This window comes from Schistocerca gregaria, chromosome 2 (assembly GCF_023897955.1).
Source record: "Schistocerca gregaria isolate iqSchGreg1 chromosome 2, iqSchGreg1.2, whole genome shotgun sequence".
Taxonomy (NCBI): Eukaryota; Metazoa; Arthropoda; class Insecta; order Orthoptera; family Acrididae; genus Schistocerca; species Schistocerca gregaria.
In genome coordinates this window covers 581,681,512-581,704,178 of record NC_064921.1, presented here as the reverse complement: position 1 = coordinate 581,704,178, position 22,667 = coordinate 581,681,512, and the positions used below count along the sequence as shown (strand labels likewise).

At 42.5% G+C, this 22,667-nt stretch overlaps 1 protein-coding gene, 1 long non-coding RNA gene and 1 other non-coding gene across 9 annotated transcripts in view; 2 read left to right on the top strand and 1 right to left on the bottom strand.

Moving 5' to 3' along the window:
- Positions 1-22,667, bottom strand: part of LOC126333363 (tyrosine aminotransferase) — a 230,545-nt gene that overhangs the window by 133,821 nt on the left and 74,057 nt on the right. The window lies entirely within an intron of this gene.
- Trnas-cga (transfer RNA serine (anticodon CGA)) lies at positions 530-604 on the top strand. Its single transcript has one exon. It is a non-coding gene; the product is annotated as a tRNA-Ser (tRNA).
- Positions 5,933-22,667, top strand: part of LOC126333408 (uncharacterized) — a 58,209-nt gene continuing 41,474 nt past the window's right edge. For 2 of the 4 annotated variants that reach the window (XR_007564182.1, XR_007564177.1), the window contains exon 1: positions 5,946-5,992. This is a non-coding gene — a long non-coding RNA (uncharacterized LOC126333408). Of the gene's footprint in view, positions 6,065-22,667 lie in introns of all 4 variants that reach the window. The other 2 variants (XR_007564188.1, XR_007564194.1) reach the window with 2 other exon arrangements.

Below are 22,667 nucleotides of genomic sequence, written 5' to 3'. Positions count from 1 at the left end.
ATGTCTTCCGTACGCACTCCAAATTCAGTTCACTCACACTGGGACGTCCGCTTCTCTTTGCCAGGCACAAGCAACCTGTCATAACGAATTTGTTGTACCAGTGGTAAATTGCCTTCCTTGTTGGTGGTTCTAAACATCCGCTGAACAGCTGTAGCACACTTGGTTTTTGTCGAATTCCAGCACACAGAAAGCTCGCTCCGCACCTGAACTCGCCATGTTTGCAACTAGCGCTGACTATCGGCAAATTACCAAACTACGCTGTGGCGGTATACATGAAAAAAATTTCATAGTTTCTCTTCAAAACGACATATGCATGATAACTGTACACTGGAATGAGATTTTCACTCTGCAGCGGAGTGTGCGCTTATATGAAACTTCCTGGCAAATTAAAACTGTGTGCCAGGCCGAGATTCGAACTCGGAACCTTTGCCTTTCGCGGGGAAGTGCTGTACCAACTGAGCTACCCAAGCACGAATCACGCCTCGTCCTCACAGCTTTACTTCCGCCAGTACCTCGTCTCCTACCTCGTGCTTGGGTAGCTCAGTTGGTAGAGCATTTGCCCGCGAAAGGCAAAGGTCCCGAGTTCGAGTCTCGGCCTGGAACACAGTTTTAATCTGCCAGGAAGTTTCATAACTGTACACTGCTTGGTTCTTGTGCAATAAATAATTGAAAGTGTTCCTGGACTTTATGTATACCCTGTATTTTTGAGGCTTGGCTGGAGAACAAGTCCGGTGTTGGCCTCAGTAGGTACAGGGATACTGACTCTAAATGAACACACTGGCTGGCCCGTTGTTGAACCCATGTGCGGATTACATCCGTGTGTGACTTACATTAGCTTTCTGAGACACACGATTGAACGTATTACAGTTACACTATACGACCGAGTAATAACCAAATGTAGACCTTATTTGCTGCCAAGAATGCGTATTGAATCCTTTCGGATGTTTACAACTTTGAGGTGGGTGTTTAAGTCAATTTTAAGGGCGAAGGTCACTTGGTGCAACAATGCGTCAGGAAACCAAATATGCATAGGACTCCCAGCAATCTGCTTAGTGCCTTTGCAGAAGCAGTATCCATGGACTCATATGACCTAGGACGTACCCGAATTTGCGATAACAGTACTATTCGAACAGGTTTCCTGTTCTCGTTAGATCAATGAAAACTTTCACGAGCCTATAACACACTCTTCTGGTAGTCCCGAAACTACTTCGGAAGATCGCTCTGCATTAAAAAATTATATGCTGTGCTCTGAAAGAAACACATCGTTTTCACCAAGTTATTAGTTTAAAACAAGTAGGTGAGAGATGAAAAACCTTGGCATACTTTTCAGATTTTCATCTCTAGCCGATCTTGAAACAGAAGTTTAGTATATTTTATTATTCCGTTTTTAAATGATGGCATTCATTTACTTTTTTTCAGACTCTTTCTGGAATTACAAAATTTACTCTGGAAAACCGAGGTTTTTTCGAATGTGAAAACATGTTCCCTAATACAGCATGGCCATGTATCTGGGAACACATATTCGACTGATATTTAAAAGCGTTGCAACTGAGAAAATCTTGTCAATACTCTATTTCATAGTTTGTTATACTATTACTCAGCTACACACCAATAATAAGCAAGTGAAATAAAATTAAGGAAAAGTATTATGGAAACCCTGTACACGTTAAAAACATTTTGAAACTGGCAACTAACACACATTTTCATTTCCAATAGAGGAAAACTTATTAAGGCATGAAAGAAACCCAGTTCATTTGTAAATAGCACGTGTTCCATGGTTGTTCCTTTTCAGGGTACAAGATGGAGCACAACCGACATGTTACATAAATGATTCTGAAAATATGTAGTATTTTACTCACTATAAAATTCTGTACCTGAAGAATTAACAATATTTTCAAACAATTTTAATATATTATACAGAACTGAAATCTGCTGAACCGCAAAATATTTACAAATGCTGCACAAAACCCAGCCTCATGTCCAGTAACAACAAAAATTGTAGAAAATTGCGGAAACTGCTTATGGCGGACTTCATGTGATTCTGAAACGAGCCGCTAAAGTGAAGTACCGATCAAAGAACCACGTTGTTCCTAGTTACACTATCCTCTAGGTACAACATTCTCCCTTACTTCAATAAGAGCTACAGGTCAGTTTCGAGATTTGGACCTTTTTAATGTCAACAAGTGGGTGTGGACACATCATAGCCGTAAATACAAAGCTGGACACAAAAACTGCAACACGAAGCATGACAGAAGATAACGAAATTTGTACGGACAGTATTGTAGGAGGAATATAGAATTAATGTATTGGTGATTTGTGGCAGACTGCGCTCGGAATTTAACACGTAGAACTTCCCGCTCTGGCAGCCACAATGGCTCTGATCCGGCTAGGCGTCAAGTCAAACTGCGCTTGGACGACAGATATCGATGCTTCATTTCACGGTGCTTCAACTCTGTGCCACAATTCATCAATCGTAATGGCTGGTGAGTGAGGGCATGCTTGTCTCTCAGCAGTCCATGACCAAATGTTTTCACTGGGCAAGGGATCTGAGGAAGAATCTGGTCATGGCTCCAGTCGGATAACCTTTGTATCGAAGTAGGTAAGGAGAGCATGGCCGTTATTTTGTTGAAAGATACCAGCACGGAGACCTGGACTCTAGGGAACAGTCACCGGTCTGGGCACACCATTCAGTTACAGTTACACGAAACATAGGTGATCGTGTTGTGTACCCAACAGCATCATATAACACAACAACAAGCATTGGGGCTGTATGAGGATGACGACTGCATTATACTAACGCTTGTTTTTCATCGAATCTCCGCAAACGGATACCTCCAACGAGATACTGCATGCAGAACCAGAATACTTCTGGAAGGACGAGGTGTCAAGTGTCGTCCTGGTCGCTCCACGGTGAAAGCGCGTAGTTGTTCCTGGCCATCTGGGAGGCTATTTATTATGTTACGCAGACTTTCCGGTTCGTATTGATCCTAACGAACTCCCAAAGAGTGTTGCAGAAATTACAACATCCGGCGTTTCATAAGCAGACTACCAGATATCTCTTGAATGTCATACCAGACTCGCGGGTATTGGACATTGACGTCCGCTTTCTTTGAATAAAATGGCTTCATGGAATTCCCCATAACGAAATTGTTGACCGTTTCGCTAAGAGGAGCATTAAGGAAGGGCAGATCCTGCCAACACCAATCCCTTGTACGTATTTCAACTCGATTGTGAAGAAACCTGCTTATTACCACTGGAACTGTGAATGGCACGTATCCCAGCAATATAAGGGCGGCCACCTGGCGACTATACAGCCGAACGTCTCTTCTAGGCCATGGTTCACCTCGTTCAGGCTTAGTAGATGTGGTATGACATCTCTCATCCGCATGTGGCTAAGGCACGGCTGTTACCTCGCCCATCTACAGTGGTTGGAAATCATCGCCGTGATCAGAACCTAACGGTGCTGGCGGATCTGATCCACGTCATATTGGCATGTACCAAGTACTGTGCACAAGAACTTGGTTGCGAGGCGTTACCCCCACCATGCAAGAGCAGCTGCTTTACTCACGAACTATTTGATATTAGAGCGGCATTCTGCTTTCACCTATAAGTTGTGTACATATTGTCCTCTCATGGAGCCAGCTCTGTTCGAAAACTGTGACAGCTGTTTGCGTTTTTATCTTGCATTTAGAACTTATCTTTGTAAACGACGGCTTTGTTCAGTTTTCAGTTACAAGTTGCTGTGGATGTCATTCTCATATGGCACCGGCCACACATTACGAACTTATTTATGTACTTCACCCTCTTTTCATTCTTCTATTGTGAAAACTGTACTGGTGTAACTTGGCACTATTTTAACTACTGCTAGCTGTATGGTGTTTGCCTTTTAATGTTTGTATTTCACATTGCTAGACATGTGGGGAAGCTGAGAACATTCATGGCGCTGAGTACGGACCTCCATACTAGCTCAACAGTCGTTGGAGTTTGACAATCGCAGCAGCAGTGTCGTGGAACGATAAAGCGCAGTCTAGATAGGCCACGGTCCTGCCACTGTTGAATCCCGACACGTGCTGCTAAACGTGTCTACTCCTTACACGAGACATAACACGACATTTTCACAAACAAACAACACACAAATGTGATTTCAGAATGAGGAACCCTCTGCTTAATTTTTCCTTCTGTACAGAATGTAGATGGCGTCACTACCTCCTGCGATTGCACCTAAGTGCTAATCATTTTCATAGCCAAGCTATGTACAAATGACGGTTGATGCCAGCCGCTTGTTGATGTTGCTAATTTAATTACTAGCAGAGCATACGACACTGGTCACACGCACTGCACAGTTACATATGGGACAGTCATCAGTGGATACAACCTTAGAATAGAGCCAGAAACCAAGGGGTGCCTTTCTTGTTCTTCCTTTCCTCCATGTATGTATTTATGAGCTGAGTGATTGCTTTTGCATCATATTTCATTCCTCTGTCTCCTGCCTCAATTATTTGCTGCACCCAACTTGTTCAGCAAACGACACCTGAATTTTTCCGCTTACTTCCTTCACAGCTAATTAGCTTATCTTGGCAAATTTTCCATGTAATTTTTTCTTCACCTGCCCATTAAATACACAGTTATAACGAGTATTACGAATCGGTGGCCGACCGGTGCGGCCGAGCAGTTCTAGGCGCTACAGTCTGGAACCGCGCGACCGCTACAGTCGCAGTTTCGAATCCTGCCTCGGACATAGATGTGTGTGATGTCCTTAGGTTAGTTAGGTTTAAGTAGTTCTAAGTTCTAGGGGACTGATGACCTCAGATGTTAAGTCCCATAGTGCTCAGAGTACTTTGAACCATTTTTACGAATCGGTTTAGAATTCTGTGCTAATATTTTGCTTATTCTGGTGGTTGGTCAGACTTTCATCTTTATCAGAGCTTTCTATGATAGTAAAAAGACACGTTAAATTGCAGACAGGCACAATTAAAAGATACTGACAGAAAGATTTCGGCCACATCCTTCATCGCCAACTCAAGCATCTCGTGTCGGAGTCCCGACATGGTGGAGTTGGCGGTCATGTGTGCATGAGGTGTACTTGCTTCTGTGTATGAATCGTGTGCATCTCTCTTTTCTGATGAGAGCTTTGGCAGAAAGTTTCATGTCAGTGTCTTTTAATTGTGCCTGTCAGAAATTTAACGTGTCTTATTTACGGTAAGTAACAATCTGTTTTTTACCTACATTGTGATATTCCTACCTGGAGTTTGCATTATTCGAAAGCTTTCTATGAGCAATACTGTGAATCGGGGCTTGTTCAGGTACATCAAAACCTGCCTGTGAGTGCTTATTCGGAAATGGGATTGAAACAGAATACCACGATCAACAGACCATGTCTAGCAAAGCAAAGTGGAGTTCAAACCGATCTTGAAGCTGATGGCTGACTTTGTCAAAAACAATTTAGCTTGGTGACCCTAATTATCTCGATGTCACCATTAACAGGATTTGAAACAGAAGTCTGTGTGAGAGGGACCTGTGTGGTCTTGCCTTTTGAAGAATAAGCAACTGCGATATTGTGCAGCCCTCTGCGACCTCTCACCGAGTTTCCAATTTATCTTACTCGAGGTTCTCTAATCTGTCACCGTTGCTCACTACACGAAATCTTTGAAAAGGAAGATTTAGTACTGACCGTAAGATTATGGTATTCAGTTCTATAGCAAGTTTATATCCAGAATTAATTTTTAAATATCCTAAAACTGAGCTGTAAAATTAATTGTCAATAATTAACAATAATTGTTTCAAAATTACGGATAACAGAATGATATTCCCTTCTGCCCCTGACTGGTGCTATAAATAGAAATGTCGGCGTCATGAGGCTGGGTGCGTGATGATATCTGGCTGGTGGTTGCATCAGCCAGGAGAGCCGGGAGCGCAAACCCGCGCTGCATCCAGTCTCAGGGTGGCAGCGAGAAGCTACGCAGTCGTTTGCTGTTCCATCGCTGCCGTGGCTGTGAGTGTTTTTCGGCGGCTACATCTGAATGTCGACGTTACGGGTATTCTTCAGCTCGATACAAGCAATCTGGTGACGTAGGTGTTCTTCTCCTAAGCCTGACTTCTTGTTAGAAGTCTCCCTGTGATGGATCGTCCTTGTAAAGAACCAGTGTATACAGCGAGTGCGCCTCCTTTTTTTTTTTTTTTTCATTGTTGATCTAGGAGTTCGCTATAGAGGAGTAACAACAGTTACTGCGAAATACGTACGTCCGATGCTGCAAAAAGGTTTGTAGGTGGTAACAAATCTCTTACTGCATACATTATCGAGAAGAGAGTATGGAATTTTTGGAAACTATTGCGAGTAGAACAAATGTAAAGTTTAGGCTGATACTTTATCGGCTCCTGTATCATAGAATTTCACTCGATACTTACACAAATATGTCTTTTTTGGGATAGAATTTGCTTTCACCCTACTTTCAGTTTATTAGTTCCTTGGCCAAAAGAAGAAAGTATAATCATTTCCTCCTGGAAAATTTAACTAGAATGAAACATCCACTTAAATTACAACAGGAGTTGTAATTACATTTGAAGGGTGGAAGATGGACAATTACGTTTTCTGACGACCGGCTTTGCTTTCTTTGGGTTTTTCGATGGAACTGGTCGTTAAGGTAGTATTATCAGTTATTCAAACCTGGTATGCTGATCGTTACCAAGAATGCACTATAGACATTTTTAGCTGTCTGTATGATACGTATTATATAAATTACTTATTTCTACCATGGCTAATATTTCTTTAGTGGCTATATACTGAGTAATAACATCATATGACTTCTTGGAATCAGGAATTACAACAGAAGAAAATTTACATCCCAGTGTGTTTGAATTTTCGATGTGATACGCATTTATCTCTCTCCCTAAAAAGTTCTTTACAGATGAAACAAGTGATTCACGTAAAGGGACGGGGCGGATTAAATTTTGTGGTTTCCTCATTTAATACTAACTTCATACTTTCTTAAGAGCAGTGCTAAGTTGTAAATTATCCACGTCAGCAGGAACAGCGGATCTTTATGTCTGGCACTTTTCCTTGTTACGATACAAATAAGTATCGCATGAAGATCTCAGCCTGCTTGTGTCGTAAGCGAACTATCAACTTAGAATCATTTACGCTTCCATTAGAAATGGAAACCTTCGAAGGGAAAGATCATAATAACAGTTTAGAACTTCGTGTTACGGTAAGCATACACCCTTTTTCTGTTGGTACTTCGTATCCCTTTCATTAATTTTCTCACAGCCGCTGCGACGTTACTCAACAATTAGTCGAGAGCGTGCTGTCTCTTTTCAGAACTAATGACGACGTAACACATGAAACAAAAGAATTTTATTATTTTGAAAGAATCGAGTGGCGTCTTTGAAGAGCATATTCATATAGGTTTTCATGGCGGTAAGTTCTAATTGTTACCTCCCGTAGCCGTATGTTACTATAACAAACGTTGCGGAAATGAATACATTTGTTACTTTGAACAGCAGATTCCCTATATACGTAAGTTACGTTAAAACATGTAGTCAGAGCGCCATTATAATATTAAGGAAGCTTTTAATATTTCAATAACCGCTAGAACAATGTTGGCTTAGCACTTTCGAATGGTTTGCAGTGATATGAGCTGAAAAGTAATATTTTACATTACGTAGAATTTCGCTAACATACTACGGCTGTTGATGACGTTTTTACATTCTATTCATCTATCTAGACGTTGCGATTTACTTTCACTCCTTCCCATGCCATGAAACCGCTTCGTCAAATGTTTTGTGTTGTTATAAACATATAGACAGCGCACATTTAACAAAAAACAAAAACAAAAAAGACAGTAGGTTGACAACAGAGTCTAAGAAAACGCTGAGTTGGTGTATGGGCAATTGTAGATAAGTAATTTGTGCTATTTGTACATGAAATGAGTATTTTATAATTGTGAACAGAATATCTGAGACAGTATTATAAACTTGCCAGTCTGCCATTGTTGTGGACAACAAGAAATATAATTACCAGAATACGGTAGCCGCAAGTCATTAGGACATGAGACAACACTCGCAAGATATTCATCCATTTCTGTCAATTGTGCCTTCATCTTTTGGCTGAAGGGCCTATCTTGCGGAAACGGTACGTCTAAGTACTTTTCGGCGAGCATTGAAGGAAACAACGATGTTGAATGTTACGGTGCGTTTTCACTTCAGTGATGATGCATCTCTTCTTACAGATGGAAAAAGTGGTTCGACGTTAACGGAGTATGTACTTACTGGAGTAACGACATCGAACTCCAATCGCTGCCTATTGTGTTGGAAACGTGTCTGTTCGTAATGCAGACTTTCACGGAGTATGTACTTACTGGAGTAACGACATCAAACTCCAATCGCTGCCTCTCGTGTTGGAAACGTGTCTGTTCGTAATGCAGTCATTGTCGCGCCAGCACGTGCAGTTGTCTTTCCTCCCCGCCACCAGATGGCAGCTCGTGAGCCGGTTGTAGGTCCCACCATGCAGAGAGCGCGTGTGCTAGCCTCTAGGTCAACTTCTCCCCGAGCACGTGTAGGAACACGTGCTGTTCACTGTCTTACCTGCGTGGCTGTGCTGTTGTACACTCTGTGTTTCACAAGGCCGCGAGTTGCCATCTTAGGGTCAAGTGCATAGTGGCCATCCATAGTGCTTGTTAGTTATGACTTCGTCTTCCACCGCCTCGCACTTTTTTTTCCCGGGTCATAGACGCTATGTCATTGCTGTCGTAAATGAACGACGCAGTTCGCGTATAACCAGAGGGAAAAGAAGCAACAATATGTTGATATGAAAGGTTGTGCAAATAAGGAAAGTCATAGAGTGCTTACTCAAAAGAGGTCGCGCTTTTCTTGCTATGTCATGCAGTGGTGTCTCGCAGTACAGGTTGCTTCAAAGCGATACGATCCAGTGGTGCTACTGTCTCCTTTGATCTCGGTGCGTAAGAGTGTAGGGACATAGGAGCTTTTATCACATTGAAAAATAAAGTTAAATAATTACTTTCCTGTTTGTTCCCAGGTAATATGTCTACTGTCGCTGTACATATTGAAATCCCCGCCACAGTTGCCCAGCACGGCGCTAGATGCCACAAAACAGAATAGCGCAGTTCATCTCCACTTCATCAGCGGCGTGCGCTACGTTATTTGGTTCCTCTAGCGCCATACTACGCCTCTGTGACGTCGATTTCTGTGTATGACAGGGTGGCAGATTAGTACCTACCAAATAATCAAAAAGTCATTTATCATTTATTTCAAGATGATAAGAAAAACTTTAAAACTATATTTAAAATGTTGAACGGTGTTTTATGGACGGTGGATAACCATTTAATAGCCACAAGATATAAGGTAACTGCTTTATTTACCGTTTCCGATACGCTCGTCTTCAGACGAATGGAGAATATTAGGTCAGGAAGGAGAACTTCAAAAAGGCAGCATGGGGCATGTGAATGTGATACATTCCAAATTGTGACAAACCAGTTGCGTTTTTGAATGTCACATTCACATGCCCCATGCTGCCTTTTTGAAGTTGTTCTACCTGACCTGATATTCTGAAGACAAACGTATTCGAAACGCGTAAAAAAGGAAGTTGCCTTATATCTTGTGACTATAAAATACTTCTTCAGCGTCCACAAAAGCAGTGTACATTTTAAATTTCATAAAATGGGCGCTTACCTCCTGCGTGACTGCTTGTCAGCCGGCCGTGGTGGCCGAGCGGTTCTAGGCCCTACAGTCTGGAACCGAGCGACCGCTACGATCGCAGGTTCGACTCCTGCCTCGGGCATGGATGTGTGTGATGTCCTTAGGTTAGTTAGGTTTAAGTAGTTCTAAGTTCTAGGGTCTGATGACCTTAGAACTTAAGTCCCATAGTGCTCAGAGCCATTTGAACCATTTTTGAACTGCTTGTCACGTCTTGACTTTAACACTACCATTCGTACACTAAGAAATCTGAACGTAATACTGTTGATGGTCAAGCGAAGTGTGTGCTCCCAGTGACGAGGGCAATACTGTAATAATATGCGTTGTGCCACGGGAAGAAACTGATGGAGTTTGTAACACTTCCATGAAGATATAGCGGCAATGCCACATTATTTCTCCAGTCGACCACTCATATATATTCTTTCAGTAGCGTGATATGAAACGGACTATAAAGGCTTTAATTGTTAAAATAATATCGGATGATAAACTGTATCACTTACTGTTAGGATTGTTCCTTCATCAAAACCGATTTAAACAACAAATTTGACTTTAAAAAATCCCATATGCCACAGCAAAAAGTTAACTTCTTCACACTGAAACTTGAGACATAATGGAAACGTGGGTCGAGTAATTACATTAATACAGATGAAATTTTTCCTGATTGTGTGAAAGGCGTACTTCTAACCGCGTCTGTTATCTCAAGGACTGATGAACTGGGCTGATGCAGATATTACGCACGACGACAATCGTAATAATTCGCAAACTATAGTCAGCTGGGGTGGTGGTTTTTAACTGCTGGATTCGGCTTAACCAGATGTTCCTGAATAACTGTTGATACTCAGTATAAGGGCAAACTGAAACTTCAGCTTAGAATATTCTAAAAAAGTATGTGCCGGTAGTAAATTACATTAGGCGTGAGGATATAAGATGTACACAAGATGTTTATGCACTCAAGGCAATCAAAAAACGGAACGCTAAGTATTACATCTTACAGTACGTACCATTTTTCTCACTACAGACAGGATACGAAAGATTAAGTAAAAGCTAAGTATTACATCTTACAGTACGTACCATTTTTCTCTCTACAGACAGGATACGAAAGATTAAGTAAACGCTAAGTATTATATCTTACAGTACGTACCATTTTTCTCTCTACAGACAGGATACGAAAGATTAAGTAAACGCTAAGTATTATATCTTACAGTACGTACCATTTTTCTCTCTACAGACAGGATACGAAAGATTAAGTAACAACGACGCCCTGAGCAATAAGCATCACTATCTGTTTCAAAATACAACGTTGTTTAGCGGAAACGCTCTTCATTTAATCGAGAAAAACTTAAAATTTAATCTTTCCGTGGTTTACGGACCATATTTGAAGGTAAAAACCCAAATTGATAGTTTTTTCGGTGTTTTTTCTCGTTCTTGCAATATCTTTGTTATAACCATTACTCAAGATGAAGTACATAGAAAAAAAGCTGTCATTTGCGAGAACATTTCTTCCGTTACGGGTTATGAGAAGGTGATCATCCAAAACGATTTTTTCGTTTTTTTTCTATTTATCTTGTTCGATCGTAAACAAGTAACAAACTCTGTGAGAGTAATTTTGGAAGAACATACGAAATATTTCTACCATTGCAGTTTGATTTCATAGTTTCTAACTACAGTTCTTGGAGAATGACTTTAATCAAATCCAACTTAGTAGCTTCATGTTGGTACAAACTAAATAGATCGTCTAAAACCGTTAACATTTATATTAATCGACTCAATTTTGCTGCTCACGTCGCCAGCGAAGACCGAGCATTGCAGTCTATGTGTTCGTGATTTCTAGTCTTGTCCAGCCCCGCATTACTCAACCTCTTTCCTTTGGGGCACACTAAAGGACGTTGCAAACTTTCGGGACACCCCTAAATGTGATTTTTTTTTTGCCAGATGCAACAAAGCAAACGCACTAAGTACATACAGTAATTTTTTTGTTAGTATTCGTATAATCACATAAACATATAAGCGATTTCTTGCAGACTGCGCTACTCCAAGATATGTTCTAGATATTTTATGTGCAGACGATTAGAAGACATTAAAAACCTCGCGACACACTTTGATATGTATTCGGGACAGATGAGTGTACCGGCGGAACGGCGGTTGAGAAACACTCGTCTAGTCCACAGAAGGCATAGAGCCGTCAGCTGCACACCTATTGCAGTATGTCACCGACGATACAACAATATGACCCGTTACGGCCGAGCGGCTATGACGACAATCCTCCTGTACTGTAGTCACGTTGTACAGTCCGTCACTGTATGGTAGTTGTGCACAACCTTCTTACAACTACACTAGGCGCTCAGTCCGGAACCGCGCGACAGCTACGGTCGCAGGTTCGAATCCTGCCTCGGGCATGGATGTGTGTGATGTCCTTAGGTTAGTTAGGTTTAAGTAGTTCTAAGTTCTAGGGGACTGATGACCTCAACAGTTGAGTCCCATAGTGCTCAGAGCCATTTAAATCTTACAACTACTAATTCCTCGTGGCGTGCAAATCGATTTCCTGGGGATCGATATTCTGCTACATTTGATATCTCTCACAGGCTTATAATGCGCCCTTTCGCGTCAGTTAGGATCATTGGTAGTTGCTTTCATATTTTTGCTTCGGTTAATGACTCTTCATTGTCTTGTGAATCCTGAGCTTTCCTGTCGCATGAGACAGTGCTGTTGGGCCTGCACTTACACCATCTCTTCCGTCTTAATCACTTCTCTCTGACACTGTTCTACACATTCTCAAAGTACGGGTTAACTTGGACCATCTTTGTGTATGTTGCGAATTTCAGAAATGTTAATGTATAATGTTTCCATTCGAGTAAGTTTGTATAACACTTCTTCACCTGCGAAACAATGCCTTTCATGTGTAATTACAATAAATGACTGTGCCACAGGGTTGATGAAGTTCAGCGACACTTTTATGAGACGTTTAACAATAGAATATTAATATACTTGTGACACCACAGCGCATATCGTAGATTTTCCAGTGGATAATACATGGATGAAAGATATCTACCATTCTCCAAAATTTTGAGACAGAAAACTGCTCAGCACTTACATTACGGAGACCTAACCTCGCCCTCACTGTAGGTGGGTCCTCCTCATTCTGGGGTCTGAATAACTTGCTCTTCCTTTTTAACCTTCCATGACTCCTTCTCCCTCGTCTCTCTCTCCTCCCCGAGGAAAGAACCATTTTTTTTAAATCAAAAGCTAGGCAGTGGGAGACGAAATGATTGTGAATTGTGTAACTGAATCAGGACGTCGGTACCAGCCCGTTATTCACCTAGTCGGATGTGGTAAGCCGCCTAAAAACAACATCCAGGCTAGCCAGCACACAGACCCTCGTCGTTAATCCGCCGGGCGTGCCTCCCCGAATCCCAGCTGCGGTGTGCTAACGCGCGTGGCTATCTCGGCGGGTCACAATGTGCCACCAATTCTGTCTTATAATGTAGACTGATCTCCTGTGTTTAAAAATCTCTGAAGCTGTAGTTCGATGGCCTAAAAAGTTCTGCTCGCTCTGCTGTTTACTTCTGGTGAGCACGCAAGGGCAGTATCCCAGAGCAGGTGCTGTGCTGCAGACCCACTCCCCGCTCCAGCAGTTCGCAACAGCCTTTTAAGTGCGCAGTGCAGGACGCAGGTTTAGGACGGCTTTTACGCTGGTCCCAGCGTGTGGGTTACGCTGCCAAGAGTGAGGCAAACAGGCGACGCCAGTGATCATGCAAAACAAGAACTGGGAGCCGGAAACCTGTCTGGACCTTGGAAAGCAACTGCGCCTTCTGCTGTGGCACACAGCCACAGACACAGTGTACACCAACCTTTCAAACTACCTTACATCGAACAACACAGCATTACAACGATATTATTTTATCCGTGATGCTTTGAAAACACCGCAAATATCACCGAAGGAAAAAAAATGCAGTCAATCACGCCTTTTTACGACTGATTTATTTCGCTGGAACCAGTTTAGGGTCTGAGCCATCGTCACATTGAAGTGACGAGCTCTCGTACAGAGTTCACATTTTTTGCTATTATAACTTAATAGAATATTCATGATTTTATTGTTTACAAATGGTTTTACGTTGTATACGAGGCTTTTATTTATGTGAAGAAAGGCTTCTCCTTATGCAGTACGGTATAGCGGTCTGCATCATTGATAAGGCGTATGATGAAATTTAATTTGTGCCCTTTCCCAAGTTATGCACACAACTTTTTATTTGGCAAGGCAAGAACGACATTATTAATCGACGATGATTTGAGAAGACCGCAGTTGTATTCGTAAACATCACCGAAGAAAAAAAACTGTCAGACCCCTATACTCTAACACACAGAGAAAAATCTTTCCTCAAGAAAATGCAAAGAACTTGTATATAATGTAAAAGATTTTATGAACAAGTAAATCATGTATATTCTGTGTATTATGGCACTAAAAATAGTGACCATGAATCCACAATTAATTCGTGAAAAAGTGTGGGTAGTTGCAATTTTTCTTCGGTAATATTTACAATATTTTAACTTGTCTGAAACTAAATGGTTCAAATGGCTCTGAGCACTATGGGACTCAACATCTGAGGTCATCAGTCCCCTAGACCTTACAACTACTTAAAGCTAACTAACATAAGGACATCAAACACACCCATGCCCGAGGCAGGATTCGAACCTGCGACCGTAACAGTTGCGCGGTTCCAGACTGAAGCGCCTAGAGTCGCTCGGCCACACCGGCCAGCGGCTGAATCTAAATCTGTTGCGCTGTAAACATGCGCCACTCGACAAAAATAATTGAAAAAGGCAGTATTTGAAATTGTTGCTAGGATTAAGGAAATACAATGACAGGAAAGTAAATTGCAAGGTAACGTCGGAGTCGTCAGTGAAGAATATATTCACTGAAAAGATCCCACCCTCGCCTGACTGATTCCTGAGCAGTTTTCGTCCTTCTAGTACCTTAACAAACTGATCAATGGAAAAGAAAGAAAGAAAAAAACAAGAAGCAAAGAAGAGTTCTACGATTCGTCAAGGGTTCATTTCGTCAACTTGACCTGCCGCAGTGACGCACAACAAACGTCAGTGGCAGACGCTAGAACAGCTGTATTGTGCATTATGGAAAGACTTACTCTTGAAATTCCTTGGGAAAACACTCCTATACGTTTCAAAGAATGTGCTACACTTATTCGAAACACATATCCCGTAATGTCCATACGGTAAAATGAGAGAAACTTGCACAGAAGCTTACCAACAATCATTCTGCCTAAGTTAGTTAATTACATAATGAGAGAAACTTGCACAGAAGCTTACCAACAATCATTCTGCCTAAGTTAGTTAATTACATTTTTCACACATGACATTTGCGATAACTCTCTATGATACAGAGCATATCAAGGTTTAAAAATAAGATACATATTTTCTCTAAAAATATTACTATGTACAAGCCACTCACATAATTAAATTTTTCGCTTTAATCTCGATCGATAGTAAAATCTATTAAACGTAAACCAACCATACATTGGTGTTATCTAGTTAGAAATTTATCTATGATATAGAGATGATTCAAAATTATTTTTCTTTGCTTCTTTGCTTGGCAGCAGCATCAATTCGCAATGGAGGGCGTCAAGTATTTTTTATTGGTTAGGGGCAAGCAAGTCGCCGAAGTGGCCTCCAGTTGAAAGACTTGCACCGGGCTGTTAGAGCCGCTCGAGATTGTTTTTATTATGGCTCCATATTTTCCTTCTTTTTCGGCAAGAGTAATGTAGACTTGTGGCTAAAGGAAATTATGTTTATATGTAGTATTATGTTTATGAATGCTGCTATTATTCTCCAATTGCGACTGGTTAAAATTTCGTAAGAGAGGAAATGCGTTACGGGACAGTTGTTAGTAGGCCTAACTTAGACAGCTGGCTACAGGGGCTCGAGGGTGGACACATACAGGCTGATTCAGCTGCCTCTAACTGTTCTTTTTATGCAACCTGCACGACGTCTGTATCCAGACAGGTGACAGCCACGTAGTCGGTATACACGTAACTCCCCTCCAAGAGCTTTGGGAGACTGTTTGGAAACTGAATCACACGGTAAAAAATACAAGTGAGGGTTGGCCATGAGCTACACGGTATTTTTGGACCAAGATATACCTTATTTGTGCCATCGTTATCCAAATCACTCCAATCTTTTTTTGTGTAATTAATGGTGTAGTCATACATGTTTTGGATGACTCTACTAGTTTATTCCATTTATGGTACTTAATCTTTCGTAAACTGTTCAGAAACTTTGTATTGTAATGTGTGTTTCACCATGCAATCAACAGTAGATAACAAAATGGGAAGTGAGCAAGTAACAACTTTCTGGTGTATAACCTGTAAACCGAATACGAAAGATTGAGTATTATAAACGAATAAACTTACAGGGACATCCAAAACACCGAGTGAGGTGGCGCAGTGCCTAACACACTTGACTCGCAATCGGGAGGACGACGGTTCAATCCCGCGTCCGGCCATCCCGATTCAGGTTTTCCGTGATTTCCCTAAATCGCTCCAGGCAAATGCCGAGATGGTTCCTTTGAAAGGGAACGGCCGACTTCCTTCCCCTCCTTCCCTAATCCGATGAGACCGATGACCTCGCTGTCTGGTCTCTTCCTCCAAACAACCCAAACCAACATCCAAAACCTGTGTGACTTCACCGCTAATTACACAAAGAAAGGTTAGAGATACTTGGATAATTATTGCAGAAATAAGGTACATCCCGGTCCAAAAACACCGTGTAACTCATGGCCCACCCTGAGTTGTATTTTTTACAGTATGATTCCATTTGTTAACAGTCGCGCAAAGCTCTGAGAGGGAACTTGTATCGATTACGTGGCTGACGCCTGTCTGGATACGTTCCTGATACAGATGTACTGTGGAGTGCATAAAACGAATCGCTAGGGGCACATGAATCACCCCGTACACATATTGGCCTGAACATAATCCTCACCAATGTAAGCCCCATCGTTAATTCTGAGAGGAGAAAAAGACAGAAACTGAGTGAAGAAAGAAAGTCACATTACCTTACAGAAACTCTTTACCATATTGTCACTCTTATTCACATTTTTATTCTGTTGCATAGGTAAATTATACAGTAATACCATTCTTGTAGTCACAGTCAGTAATGCCAGTCTTGTAGTCACAGTAGTGACAGTCTTGTAGTCAATGATGTCACTATTTAATTCATTACCCATGTTTGCTTCTTCACTACCAGGATTTTCGTCGCCGTCCTTGCAATGTGCACTGTCCTCGCTACAATGCAGGGCGCTGGACACATAGCACTTTTGAATCCTTTGATTCGAATCTGCAGTTGGCTTTTTAATCTCGCCAGATGGATAGAGTGCATGACCATATTCTAAAAGTCAGTTGAGGATGTGTGTTCGGAGACGGCCTTTAAATGGCTTGTTGACGGCGGCATCAAACACGTGCAGTTTCGAAGACATACGTACAAGTGTAAAGACCAGGTGTGTCTGTATTGCAGCAACTTCATTATTTACTTCATGCATTATGTGGCCTTTAAAGGCATCCAGCATTAGCGTAGCTCTTTTACTGAGCAGACCAGGTCTATGGTGCAAAACGGTACGTAGCCTGTCCATAATTAATTCTGTTGTCATGTAGTCTTTTTCTTGGTAGCGAATCATAAACCCCTTGGGCTAAGTCTTACGTTTCAGAATAACATTGGGGGAGACGGGAGGAGAGACAACCTTCCTCACTCTACCGTAACTGCCAACATCGCGACAATTCTTTGTTTTTCCTTTTCCAGTTATGGTTCAAATAGCTCTGAGTACTATGCGACTTAACTTCTGAGGTCATCAGTCGCCTAGAACTTATAACTAATTAAACCTAACTAACCTAAGGACATCACACACATCCATGCCAGACGCAGGATTCTAACCTGCGCCCGTAGCGGTCGCTCTGCTCCAGACTGTAGCGCCTAGAACCGCACGGCCACTCCGGCCGGCTTAGCAGTTATTCTCAGTGAGATAGTTTTCGCCCTTTTGCACTCCACTGCTGTTACTCATCATATCTCAAAAAAGAGCTTCTCGCCGGAATTGCCGATAATGTGGCAGGTAAAAGTTCGCGGTCGCATTAGGACTATGTGACTGCAAGTAGACGAGTGTCTCAGTAAAATCTTCTGGCAGTCTCTTGTGCTATTGAAGTAGAGGCCACTTCCACCATAAGCCTGCGGCACCAACCAATACTCCCACAAAATACGAAATCCTTTCTGTGGTATGTTCAAGGTCATCGCAATTTGCAAGGCCGTTAGCTGTATTGTTTGTTGAGAGGTAGGCATACAATGTTACGAAGAGAAGATTCCTAGATTCAGGTTTAGGATATCCCCCAGCTTTTCATCCTCTGTAGAATTTGCTTGATGAAACAGTTTGCAGCTTACTCTCAAATACGATACAACGCCGCACGTTAAATATGTCCAAACCATACTTTTGCTAGATTCTCTGTTAGATGTACTCTTAGACCTGTATGCAGTTGGTTAAAATTTTGGTGACGAAAGAAATATCTATCATCAGTATTTCAGCGACAAAGGAATGAGAAATGGTGGTGATATATGACGGAGTAAATGTCGTGTGACTATGGCCCTCATGGGTAGACCGTTCGCCGGGTGCAAGTCTTTCGAGTTGATGCCACTTCGGCGACATGCGCGTCGCTGGGGACGAAATGATGATGATTAAGACAACACAACACCCAGTCCCTGAACGGAGAAAACCTCCGACCCGGGCTCTAAGGACTGGCATGTGGTCACGCTGACCACTCAGCTACCGGGGGCGGACCTACGACGGAGTGAAGCGACGTAACAGTGATGACTGTGATCCTACAGTATGCTGGACGCCTTTTGAGGGGAGTAGATAATAAGCTAGCTCCCGTTTTCATACTCATTCCCTCTCATTAAATGTCGGTGCCTGCTATACAACAATTCCCTGACTTCATTTACACGGATAGAAACCTAGATCTACACATATCGGCCCGCAACTGGAGAATATGAGTGATAGATTGTCTTCAATTTGTCAAATCCTCTCTTCCTCATTTCCAAGCTCCACAGACGTCACCGGCATATGTCTTTAAACTATCAAGCGTAGCAGCAAGTCTAAACATAGCAATTGCTCACCCACAGCTTAGACTTCGTTCCAGAAAGAAACTTTCACTGTCTATGACGGGAACACGAACTTATAATACATTCTCCCATAGCTGATTCTCCGCCACAACCCACGGTACTTCCTGGCAAACTAATGAAAACATGAGAACCTACAAGAGACGTAACGACATGTCGAGGCTCTGAGAGTGATGGAGAAGTGGCCTCCGAAGACTTAGACGGAAAAACACCTTCCCCTACAAAGGCTAAATCCGGTTTTTCAAGTTCCTATCTATCACAGTAATCTACTCGTAATACATCAGGACATTAATTTCTGCTCCCACTTCTTTCAGCGTAAACGCATCAATATCGGCGGCGTCTCAATACTGCGTACGAAAATTTCTTATTAATAGTTAAATGTAATTTTGTTCTACGTTTCTTTATGGTAAAACAGCATTGGAAACAATCGGATATTATAAACTCTCGTGCTTTTCTGTGCAGTATGTGTGCCTCTACATCTGTACTCTGTAGTCCATGGCGAGCGTAGTTCCTATTGTACCACATACTTTTCCGTGGTCCTTACGGGAGCCATACGGTACAGGTTTGTAGTATATTCCTAGGTTACTAAATTAATACTGTTTGTTGAAATATGTAAATATGCCTTCACTACTATTTTCAAATGATGTTTCAGTATTTCCTTGAGTCAGAGAAACCGGTGACAAATCACTATGCCATTCTTTGAGAACACTATTTGACCAAATGTATCCGGACACCTATTAGTGGACACTATTATAGATTTCGCCCACCGTTCACCTTTATCACGTCTTGAACTCTGCTGTCGAGACTTTCAATGAAGTGTCTGTGGGCGAATGGCAGCCCCATTCTTCCTCAGAGCCGAAACCAGATAAGATAGTGGCATTGGACACTGGGTCTGGACCGAAGTTGATGTTCTAACGATCTGACTCAGCTCAAAGGTGTTCCACTGGGTTCAAGTCGGAACACTTGACAGGCCAGTCCAATTCAGGAATTTTGTTGTCCACAAACCACTGCCTCACACATGCTGCTTTGTGAGGGAGTGCATTATCATGCTGTTACTAACAAGCGTCGTCCATGAACTGTTGCCCTGCTACACGCATTACGTAATGATGTAAAACGTATTCATATCATTTCGCATTTGGTGTTTTCTTGAGTGCAATAAGGGGACCGAATCTTATCCACGAAAAACGCCCTCATACCTTCACACCACCTCCTCTGGACTTCGGTGTTGGCACTTCACATGATGGCAGGTAACTTTCTCCTGGCATTTTCCAAACCCTTTCATGGGATTGCCACAGAGTACAGCGTGAATCATCACTCCAGATCACTAGTTTCCAGTCATGCACTGTACAGTGGCATCGCTCTTTAACCGCTTAAAACATCGCGCTTGTTAATTGTGCTCTATTCTTTTTAACTTAACTACGCACTGTCACCATGCTAGCTGAACTGCTATTAGCACTTTGGAAATCAAGAGTGATACGTTTTGCTGATTTCACGCTATTTTGTTTCAACCAGTCTCCGTAGTGCTCGACGGTCATATGGTTCAAATGACTCTGAGCACTATGCGACTTAACTTCTGAGGTTATCAGTCGCCTAGAACTTAGAACTAATTAAACCTAACTAACCTCAGGACATCACACACATCCATGCCTGAGGCAGGATTCGAACCTGCAACCGTAGCGGTCGCCCGGCTCCAGACTGTAGCGCCTGGAACCGCACGGCCACTGCGGCCGGCGCTCAACGGTCCCTGTTCGTCAGTAGATGAGGTGCGCCAGGTTTCCGTTTAGCTGTGATCGACCCTTCGCATTTCCATTTCACAGTGACATCACCAACAGTCGACTTGGGCAGCTTTATAAGGACTCAAATGTTTTTAATGGATTTGCTACTCATGGTACATTCAAAGACTGCTACACGTTTGAAATCACAGTTCTCCTCACACACCCATCGTGCTGTTACTCCTCTGCTGTCAGCACAATACTCCCCGCCTCCTTTTATATACGGGGAGGGGGTTAAGAGGTGGGGCGGTTCTCTCGTGACACTTAGTAGTTACATAGCGGTACGCGGATACTTTAGATCAGACATGTAGGTTCAAAATCTCCTATTAGCCCTGTTTGCCTCCTCCCGTACACTCGAGCAATAATATAGGGTGGGTCGCACGGATATTTTGTGATCAATTTCCTTCGTAGACTCACAGCATGTTTCCAATCTCCTACCAATGAACCGAATTATACTACCTACAGTAGAGACTAGGTGATTAATCCATATCGTGTCGTTTTCATTTTTTGAAGAAACCTAATTGAGATCTGACTGAATGTCTGAGTAATTTTTTCATATGTTACTTCATTGTAGATAACTGCATCACCTGCAAAAAGTCTGTGGCAACGATATTATCTACCAGATGATTAATACACAACATGAATAGCACAGAATCCAATACATTTCCGTGGCGCAACCTTGATGTTATGTATTGTGTATTGAACCGGGGACCTAGAAACGCCGGAGATGCTTCGTGCCCGCCGTAGCCCTTAGTGGTTCATAACCCCACGACAGGCTACAGCAGTCCACCCACCCTACCACCGCCCCACACCGAATCCAGGATTAGTGTTCGGTTCGAACCCCAGTGCCCCCCCCCCCCTCCCCACCCCATCTTCAGCTCCGGGAACGTCTCATACCAGACGAGTGTAACCCCAAATGTTTGCGTAACTATGGTGTACGCGAATGTGGAGACAGTGTTTGCGCAGCAATCGCCGACATAGTATAACTGAGACGGAATAAGGAGAACCAGTACGCATTCGCTGAGGCAGATGGAAAACCACCTTAAAAACCACCCACAGGCTTGGCGGCACACCGGACCTCGACACTAATCCGCCGGGTGGATTCGTGCTGGGGACCAGCACGCCTTCCCTCTCGGGAAGCAGCGCGTTAGACCGCGCGGCTAGCCGGCCGGGCAAGCTGAAGGTTATTTCTGCTTCTGTAGATGACTCTTCATTAAAATTAAGACGCTGCGTCCCCCTCCCTTCCGTCCCCTTACCAAGTAAACCAGAATGCAGCACTCAAAATTATAAAAGTACTGAGGCTAGGACGCGTACAGGAACAGATTTTATCGCCCTATCATGGCTGTAAGGCAATAGAATGTCAGCCACTGACAGAACAAAATCTTCCTGTAACTGAAACTGATATGTATGTGGCTTCAGACGAAATCTTATTACCATATGCACTTTGACGGGTGTCAACTTTTCACATAATCAGTACAGTCAAGGAGCGCATTTCGAGAGGCAAACCTCTTAGTACTCGTATATACAATGCAAACGCCGTATTTGAGACGTACTTAATTGTAATGAGTGTAGGTTGCCTTTAAATAAAAGCGAAGTACAAACAATGCTGAAAGAGGTTGTAAACAGATGTCCATTAACAGTCTTCGTAAGTACCCTGGTACGAAGTTAGCTATCTCCTTGGGTATTGCAAATTGAAATGAAATCCCTTGTCTTGTAAGTCTACCCGTTTAATATCCTTGAAGTGTACAAGTAAATAGTGTGTGCAATACCACTGTGCTGGTGAAGAGAAAAACGAGCCTTGTCGTCTTAGCACGGAGTGGCCTTGTGCGATGCAGCTATCCCTTGCCCCTGTACGCTGCTTTAGATTGTGTAATGTTATTGCGGTTTATTCTTCCAGGACCAGGAATAGGCCATCTAGCGGCAGGCAGAAGAAAGGCTTTTGAGTGGGAGCGAGTATGATGGAAATACTAATTAATCTTCGCAATTTGCTGCCAATATCAATAAATGTCCTTAGTTGTTGTT